Raw genomic sequence first — 10,953 nt, forward strand, 5'->3', positions numbered from 1 at the left:
TAAATTATTCATAAAGCTATTTGATAAAAGAAGAACTAAATATCCTGACAAAAAAAAAGAACAAAATATAGATTTTTAAAATTTAAATTCTAAATCCTAATCATAAATAAAATAATATACCAGAGTTGTGAATTTAATATTTGATATTTTTTTAGAGATATTTTTTTAGTTTCACACACAGTATATCCAGACCACACAAGAACACTGAATAAAAGCAAACATTATTTAGGTGTTACCACAATCAGATATTGTACATGTTTAAATTTTGAATTGATTGATTACTTAAGATAACATATTTGGTATTTATTTTGAGTCTGAAATAAATAGGACAAACAATTAAGGCAGCTCAACGGTACGAGTTCCTGTCAATAGGGAATTTTAAAATATGAAAGCAACTGATTTTATGAAGTCATTGTTTGATTCAAATTGAAGCCCACACGCTAGGCGTCAATAGAACAAAGTTACACAATTTGCTTTCTTTATCCATTATTTAGGTTTCCAAAAAAGTGGAAAGCAAGATAGTTTATCGGACCGTTGAAATATAGTTTATTTCTTTTAAATTTTAACATTCACATTTATTTTATGAAATATCTAAACCTATTGAAATGAAAGATCTAGGGTAAGTAATTTCAAGTCACAGCACGGAAGAATTCAGTAACTACAGTATATTAAACTCATTAGTACTAAAGTAATTAAACTAAGTGGCAAGTGTAAGTATATATATATATATATATATATATATATATATATTTAGTGAAAAAGGTGTTTTATATGAGAAATGAGAGCGTTTAATTATAATTATTAAATTTAAATAAATGGTTAGAATTAGACTATAAAATTTAGAGAAAGAATGTGTATAATTAATGTGTTTAAAATTAGAGAAAAGAGATTATTAGTATTCTTAAAATTAGAGAGAAAAATTAATTTTAAAATATATTTATAATTTATATATTTTTAATTATATTATTTAAAACATAATTCAATATATAAAGAGTTACTTTAGTTATGAAATAAATATTGTAATAGGTAATTTATTTTATTATTCTTTAACTAAGAATGAAGAATTACTTTAGTTATAAAATTATATCCATTTTTTTTAAATTGACAAATATAAATTTTTTTAAATAATTTTATTAAAAGAATAGGTCCTAAAATTACATCCCACTAATTTAAGGGTTACTTGAAACAGTGATTTGAGCTTGAATTGAGGTCTAGATCCTTTGGTATGGCAGCGTCCGACTTCTTTGGTGTCGAGGTGCTGCCTGTCCGAGTTTCTCGTGAGAAGGTGAGGGTGGTACCTGCAAAAGATTCTGATGCTTAAGTTAACAGGAGCTTTGAGTAGGTTTTTTAGTAGAGTAGAATGTGTCTTATACATGAGAGGTGTTAGTATATTTAGTATATTTATAGTAGAGTAGATAACCAAATTTATTGGAGTAGTTCCATCTTTTCGGATGGATAACTGTTCCCTTTATCTTGGGAGTTTGTTGGGATCTATTTTTTAAAAAAGATAGAGATGGTAAAATTTTGTCTCCTTAAATCCGTGTCCGACGACATATTGTGAGGGCCACCTTTTTGGTGGATCTTTTTGTTTTATTGGGCCTGACTTTTGTTTATTGGGTCAGGGTATGAACACCAACTATGAAGTAGATCTATCTATAATTCTATCGCACGGTACATATTGTATAGAGGTGACAATGCTAATTTGTGAGGATATATCTATATTTATTCATTGATGGTCGTTTTCACAATGTATTTACAATAATCTGTTGTTTACAAATACTATGTGTACAAAATTTAATATTATAGTTATTCACATGAAAATATGTAATGGAAAATTGCATGTAATTATGTTTATAGTTGATTTTTTTTAATATATTAAATTATTTAATAATTATTAAGTATTAATTTTATATAAAAATAATTTATATATTAAAAATAGTCATTATATATTTATATATAATATATATTATTTAATTTATTTTTAATGTATAATTTAATATATGAGTTATGAAATAAAATACATTAGTCTATAAATAAATAATATATAAGTAAATATTATAAATAAATACAATTTTACTGCATGATTAAATTTTATGGCATGATAAAATTAAGAGTAATAATATAATGAGAAGTTATAAGTTTAAATTAATTTTTAACTTCATAAAAATTTATGATAAACATTAATTAATAATGAGAATCATATAAAATAACATAAATTACAAGTTCATAAATGACATAAATACTAATTTAATGATTCGTGATATATTTCCTTCGAAATTGTCATTAAGAATGATCACAAATTATAAATTTGTAACAAGTCATACAAAAGACATCTCATAACTACAACACTTAAAGCATAAAAAATGCTAACACACAAACTAAAGTAACAACTCATTTATAATCTACCAAATTAACAATTATCTCCAAACACATAATTATAGTAACAAAACTTCATATCTTTGATTGCTACAAAACAGAAAAAATAATAATAATAATAATAATAATAATAAAATTAGAAAGTGAAATACCAGAAGAAATTATATTAAATTAAAACTAAATGACATAATTGATTATCAAAATTTAAAAAGAAGTCTTTGTGGAGCAATTGCAGCTATCATGGTTTGCATATTATTTGCAGGTCTTGCAAAGTCTTATTTTTTTGGTGTTGTTCAATTGCCTTCTTTTTTCTACTTTTAAGTTGTTTTTCACTTTCTTTGGTGTTTGAAGAATCGAGCAGAAGAATTTCAACTTCTTGAAAAATATTAGAGCCAATAAAAAAACTCTAGTTCACTTTTCTTAGTCGATATGACTTCATTTTTCTCCTCGGCCAATTGCATCTCAATAGAAGAAGCTTCATTTATAACCAGGAGCAATTTCTCTTTAGATCTTCTAGCCATATGCATATACTTAAATAATTGAGCTCATGCAATTGAAATTAATTTGTTCTCATTTTTTTTTTTTTAGAACATACCTCCAATACATTGCCATCTTGATCAAAAATAGGTTTAGCAGTGGTTGATTTAGTGTTTCTATCTATTCTATTATATAAAAATAAAATTTATACACTTAATGATGGATCATGGAACTAACATGACATACTTTTTAGAGTATTTTTCGATTTATTTCTTTTAACTCATTAAATATAATTTATTACAATAAATTAATTATATCAACTAATTAATTTGATTAAATATTAAAATATCACACAATTTATTATAATTTATGTCAATTAATTAATTATAATTTATTATATCAAATATTTTAATTATTAATTTATAAGATACATGATAACATAGATAATTTATTATTTATTCTAATTGAATATAATAAATACAGATTAATTTGGTTAAGAAATTCATTGTTACTAGGCTTTTTTATTTTTTTAATTTATTAAATTCAATTAATTATAAATCACAGGCCAAAATCGGTGAAATCAAAGGGGATTACTTGAATGCTACTGTAGGTACATGCAAAAAAAATGATAAAAAGAGCTCTAGTTGCTAGAATTTTAGAAAATTGGACACTTCTATCATAATGCACGATTACTTAACAGGAGAATTTTGATCCGTTAGTCTACTAATTTTTTTTTTTAGAGAAAGAATAAGAAAATGATTTTTTGTTCTCTGATTTTTTTATTTTTATTACAATGAAAAAATACTACCAAAGAGTTTTAAAGAAGGGAGTTATCCTTACGTAAATTTTTTTATAGCCTAGATCAACTTAAGTTTAATGGACTTTCTATCAAACTACTAAAAAAAAGTGAAAGTATCAAAAAATAAAATTTTATTACTTATTCTAATTGAATATAATAAATACAAATTAATTTAGTTAAGAAATTTATTGTCTCTTATGCTTCTCTTTTTATTTTTTAATTCATTAAATTCAATTAATTATAATAAATTAATTATATCAAGTAATTAATTCAATCAACTATTTCTTAATTTATTTTGTTTGAATTCAATAAATCAAATCAAATCAATTATACTAATTATTTGTATCAACTAATTAATTCTTAAAAATATTTATTTAATTTATTTTATTTATTTAAATACATAAATTACAACTAATTAATTATTTAATTTTATTAGGATAAATGTCAAATTCAATTCCTCATATAAAAATACAAAATTTTATTTTTTAATTTTTATTTTATCACTATAAAGTTCATATATACTAGAAGAAAATATTTTTTTTTTACCAATTACTCTTTCATTGAGTAATTTTTACAGCAATTATTTTCTTTTTATGAGATGTCGTCTCAAGAAAGCAACTATTGTGAACACAAGGCACCTCACCCTCCAACTCTCATTAATGAGTGTTTATCATTTGAAACTATATATGATATGTTAGCTATAAAGCATTCATGGACTATGGTATTATCATGTATGCATAAATAAAAAAAGTTCTGTGTTTGAATTTACTTAAGTTATTTATTTATTTGTGTAGTGTATTGTAGTGTGGACTTACTTTCAATTTGCGTTTTGCAATGATATTATGGTCTAATTTAAATTTTTACTTTAGAGTCAGAGGCGGAGCCACGTACAAGTCAAGGGGGACAATGGCCTCCCCCAACTATCAAGTTTTCTTTACAAGTTATACATAAATTTTAGTTTAGTCCCCCTTAAAATTTTTATTTTATTCTTTATTAATTATAAAGTTTTTTTTGGCCCCTTCCTAAAAATTAATCTATCTCCGCCCTTGTTTAGAGCTGTATTGTAACACCCTACCACATTTAATCTTATGCTTAAATCATAAAATTGAGGTGGTGAGGTATTACAACCTCTAAAAGTAAAATTATATAAAAATATAGTTGAAAATGAGGTTATCTAGGAGCCTTGAAGAAAAGTTATTGAACAAAATACAAGCAGAACAACGCAACACTCACGATTGGATAGAATATACAAGATCATAGTTCCAAGTATGCAATTAACAAGTTCTAAGCTCGGCCTGCGAAGTAAAAATCAACCAGAATATACATATACATATATATACACCCCAAAGTAACCCAAAACAGAAAATCGACAACCTGTTTCTCTGAGACAACCTCTAAGAGGGACAAACATAAAATATAAGGTGGAGAATCTATACACATATATAAATATAAACAAAATACAACCATAAATCCCAAGAGTTCTTCGCTTCCTCAGAGTCTCTCCAAAATACACAGTGTGGTGCTTCTCAACCAGCATCTGAAAAGCTACAACACATATGGAATGAGAACCGGAGGTTCTCAGCATGGTAGTGGTACCCACATACATAATATATAAGGTCCCGAAAAAATCAGAGGCAATCCTAAAACTCCGACACTCAGTTTTTAAAACTTAAAGATTTAAAACAGTAGCCATAAGTGGGGTAGCTCTTTAATGTTCTTAATCTTAACTAAACTCTAAGTTGAACCCACAACTATTCACCTTCCTCCACCATCCTCCAAAACACCGGTAGAACCACACAAACAAATAAAGCAGACAATGACAAACACAAATAGGATACAGTTACAGCAGGTAGTGAACATAACAGGTAAGCATGATAATCACATAGGCAATCCCAATTAAATACACAATCAAACAAAATACGCATATGCATATGATGTATGCCTGCCCTATGACTGATGATATCATCTATCGGTTATATAGCCAACCCGACACGTCCTAGTAGCTAACCATGGATAAAAACACCCATCGCCGAGTAAGTGGGTTTGAGCTACAACCCCCTTGTTACTACCCGCTTAACCCAGAGCAAGTGGAAGAACCACTATTACCGCTACTACCCAGGCGGATGTTTAAAAGCTCAACCTGGAGCAAGTGGAATAATCTACTATTGCTGCTACTACCCAGGCGTCACAATCACTGACCTGGAGCAAGCGGGACGAACCACAATCCTTGCTACTGCCCAGGTATCACCAACATACATCCATTCATTCTTAATCAATTATCATCGTTATCACATCTCAAACATTGACCCAGAACAAGCGAGACGAACTACAATCCTTACTACTGCCCAGGTATCACAAACATATATTCATTCAATCTCAATTCATATTATCAATTATAACTCATCAATATTTCGTCATTCTCATTCAGGTCATATTCATTATTCCCAACAATTTATCACAAGACTCAACATTTTCCGCACTTCTTAACTTACATCACCCCTTCACAATCTTTCTTCACTTACAAGTTATTATCCTCTCAAGGTTCAACTCTCTCACTGTAATTAAAACTAAGTTTTAGGATCTTAGAAAGTAAAAATAAAGGCTTAAAATCTTAAAATTACGTTTAAATCATAAAAACTCACTGTTGCTGAAAACAGGGTCCCGCGTAAGCATGCCATGGTGTGCGTACTCGGGAGTGTAAATTTTCTCACTCGCGTACGCGACTCCTCACGTACGTGAGTCCCCTTGGCTTGAATTGATTGCTCGCGTTGCGTGCATGTGCCGGCATACGCGAGGTTCTGCAGGTTAGGTAAAAATTTATTGAGTGCTACAGAATCCACTTTACACACCAAACTTCCGACGGGTCTAACTTTTTTGTTAAAAATCGGTTTTAGCCCGTTCTTCGAACGACATAAATTTCATGGACCCAGTTTTCATATGAAATAAGTTTGGAAAATATTGGGAGTCTGGAAGCCGAGTTATGCCTTATCGAAGTTGGGTCAAAATTTAGTTTTTTATCAAAAACATCAACCTCTATTTTTACCAAGTTTTCCAACTCAAAACCAACATTCCAAGTTTTTAATCAACCCAAAACAAGATAAAATCAATCTTAACCCTTCTCATACATTTCACAACCCACCAATATACTTACTCATCAACTTCAACCCTAAGAACTCATAATCAAACATAATTCCGTACTTAAACATTAAAATAGCATTATTATTCATTTAATACATCATCTCATCAACCTTCCGCCGCACTAATATCATTAGCCAACACAACATATTTCATAATCAATCTTATAATTAATCCTCAATATTCACATTCTCAATCCCAACAATTCAAAATCACATAATACATTTTAATTCACTCATCAGTCATCTTTCATAACTCTTCTATATTTACAGACATATATCAATTCTCAAATTCATTACACACACACACACACATATTAGTTCCCTAATCACCTCAACAACCAAACATTCAATCCAAACTTATTCTATGGTCATTTAGTCTAAGTTTTCATGATACTTTACATATTATATACGAGAAACCAAAACCATACCTTGGCCGATTCTTCGTTAAACCTGGAACACGTCAAGTGTTCACGCACCACAAGCTTCACCACTCCAGCCTCTCACCAACGAACCCAACCTCCAAAGTTAACCTTCTAACTTCCAATTTCTCAAATTGACTCCATTCAACAACCAATTTCAATTTAACATTATAATTGTCACTATAATCAACATATAGTTCACTATTTCAATAGTACACAAGAGTTTTGAGGGTGCTTACGTGACCCACAACTCAAACAAGCTAAACCCGGCAATACCCGCAAGTTAATTCGAACCTAAACACCGAAATTACACAAAATTCAACATACTTGTTCATTGAATTTCGAAATTAGGGAGAGAATGGATGAGAGAGAAACCAAGATTTTCTTATCAAATTATTGGGTGGGTTTTGAAGAGAATTCCGTGACGGCCACTAACGGCTCGTCAATCGGAGCTCCGGATCAAAAGTTATATGAGATTGAAATTTAGCCAAAGGTTTTGTGATTTTCTTTGTTCCTCCCCCCTTTCTGAAATTTCCCGCGTGTTTCCCTCAAGGTTTGAGGAATGAAGAGCTAAGCTCTTCATTAATATGAGGTTTGAGTTGGGCCTTGGGCCCATTATGGGCCCAATTCGTTTGGTTTAGTTTGATTGGTTTAATTTTGAGTCAAATTCTTTAAAATTAGTGTCAAAATTTTTATTTTAATTAGTTCTATCTCATTAAACTATAAAATTCAATTTTTCTAATTTTTATTAATAATTAATTTATTAGCTAATTATCTACTAATTTTATGGATTTTACATGTATTATGACTTGATTTCATTATTTTTTTTCTTGGATATCAAGTAGACATATTTTTATTTATTATTATTGAAACGAATGTGATATAAAATTTACAAAAAAAAAAACTCTCACACTTAATTTATTTTAGTGTAGTGTATCTCTTCTATTTCTTTTATTTTCTTCTTATATATATATTTTTTAAATATCACACAATTTATTATAATTTATATCAATTAGTTTAATTCATTAATTTATAATATGCATAATAAAATATATAATTTATTACTTATAACGTTAATTCTTTTAACAATCTAAATATGGATAATTATATTTTTACTTTTGGTTATGATCAAAATATTATTAATAATGAATAATAACCACTCATACTTTTAATCAAAGTGTTTGGATGATTGTTTTTATTTATTAATATTAATTGTTGATTATTTTTTGTAAATAAAGTATATTATAATTTTATGTTAGTTCATAATTGATTAACGATTAATGTTCATGAAGCTATGTTACTCTAAATTGTATATTAACAAATATTTTATTTAAATGTAATTGTTTAAACATAAAAATTTATTATTTTTAATAATATCATATTTGTACTTCTTTTTTAATTCTAAATGAATATTTTATCGATCGAATACTAATTAAAATCATCCTCCAATTTGCTTTTACTAATCTATTATCTAACTATTATATAAAACTAAAATCGTATTAATGTATTTAATATTAAAGTTGCTTTGACTTTTTATTTAGAGTATTTTTCGATTTTTTTTTTAAATCTAATCCACCAAAACTATTCAATTATGAATAGTCACTTCTATCTTATTTTATATTATTAACTACTTAAAATTACTAAAATTCAATAATATAATTCTATTTTATATTTTTATATTTAGTCCAATCCATCTAAACTATACAATAATTACTTTAATTTTTATATTTTATAATGTAATACTAGATACGTTAATAGTAAAATAATGTAATATAGTAAATTATCATGTTTTAATATAAATATAAAATTAATACGTACAAAAATTACACAATTAATTATACACATTCTCTTTTTAAATTATATATAGTCTAATTTTAGTCATTTATTTAGGTCTAATAGTTATAATTAAACTCTTTTATTTTTCATATAAAAATATTTTTTTCACTAGATAACACTTCTATATATAAAATTTTGCTATCGTATGTCCTAAAAGCATAAATTAAGCATGCCATAAAAAAATATTTTAATATTATTTATTATAAAAATATATTTTTTTTTACGTTTTCAATACATAGAAACAATAAATAATATTAAAATAATTTTTTTAAGTTTAATTACTCTGTTGGTTCTTATAGTTTCACAAAATTTTCAATTAGCTTCCTATACTTTTTTTCCTTTTAATTTGATCCCTGTACGAAATTTTTTTTTTCAATTAGGTCCCTATTGACAGTAATTGGTTTAATTGTATAGGGACTCAAGTAAAATAAAAAAAATTGGTATAGAGACACAAATAAAAGAAAAAAAAATATAGGGACCCAATTAAAAAAAAATTGGTGCAAGGACTCAATTAAAAGAAAAAAAAGTATAGGGACCTAATTAAAAATTTTGCGAAACTATAGAGACGAACAAAATAATTAAACCTTTCTTTTATAATATGCTTAACTATAGGGACCTAATTAAAAATTCTTATAGGGACCTAATTAAAAAACTAAGAGACGAACAGAGTAATTAAACCTAATTAAAATTCTTATATATATATATAAATATGGATAAATGACTAAAATAAATCATTTGGGCCTCAAATTTACCGAAATACAACTTTTGCATATTGCATATGCAATTTTTTACTAAACTATATAAACCGCGAGAGAGGTCCCACGGATTCCAAATGAACATAAACCGCTACACCCCTCCAGCGGTTTATGTTGATGTGCAAAATGGCTAGAAACCGCGGCAGGAGTCTCGCGGTTTCTATGTATATGGGAAATGTGCATAAACCGCGACAGGGTCCAACGGTTTATGCTTTAGTATAAATACGCGAGAGGGGAGTCGCAGATTATTTGTAATACCCTAATTATCCTAAACCTTACCTCTAGCCGTAAAGCAAAGGTTAATCAAAGGTTACGATAATTCTAAGCCTTATACATAAATATATATAGAAAGGAATAATAGTTCTAGAAGCCCAATGAAGAATTAAGCTCAAAAAAGAGTTTCAAAAGCGCAAAACATTCACACAAGGCTAAAAAGCATAAGATACAAGGTAAAGATAAAAGAGAACGAAGCATATATAGATATTATAGTATAATAGTCATAAAGAACTAGCCGCAGCCCGCGGAATTTAAGCCGACTAGTGTATACAGACATACAGATTTTTTAAAGTAAAATAGCTTATACAATATCTCTCTCATAGTAAGCCTCTAAGGCAAATATAAATATAAAAGTGAGAGAACTAATCAAAATAACCAAAGTGACAACAAAATGGAATAAGGTTTTCTGCTCTGTCACCATTGAGTAACTCACCGAGGTGGGTTGCGACCTGCATCTGAAAAATAACAGCAAAGTATGGAATGAGAACCGGAGATTCTCAGTATGGTAACAGTGCCCAGTAATGTAAGATATAAGACTCCTGGACGCCAGAGGCAATCCTAGAGTTTCATATCCATCATAAGATTCAAGCTTAAAACATAAGTACATTTAAAACCATTACTTAAAACCATAAAGAAAAATAAGAGGATCTAACTTAGGGATGTTCTATTCTAACATTTACACCGCTGTCCCACAGCCTTCGCCAGCTAACCTCCATACGATCCCATCGCCACTGCCTTCCGAACCTCCTCAATCACAACAGAAAACACAAGTAATAGCAATGTAAGTAAAGCACAAGTATAGCATGTATATCAAGAAAGTCAAGAAGTAATTAATCATGTTATTCAATTAGGCAAGCAATTTCAAGTCGGAAAAGCAA

This window comes from Arachis hypogaea, chromosome 16 (genome assembly GCF_003086295.3).
Source record: "Arachis hypogaea cultivar Tifrunner chromosome 16, arahy.Tifrunner.gnm2.J5K5, whole genome shotgun sequence".
NCBI classification, from domain to species: domain Eukaryota; kingdom Viridiplantae; phylum Streptophyta; class Magnoliopsida; order Fabales; family Fabaceae; genus Arachis; species Arachis hypogaea.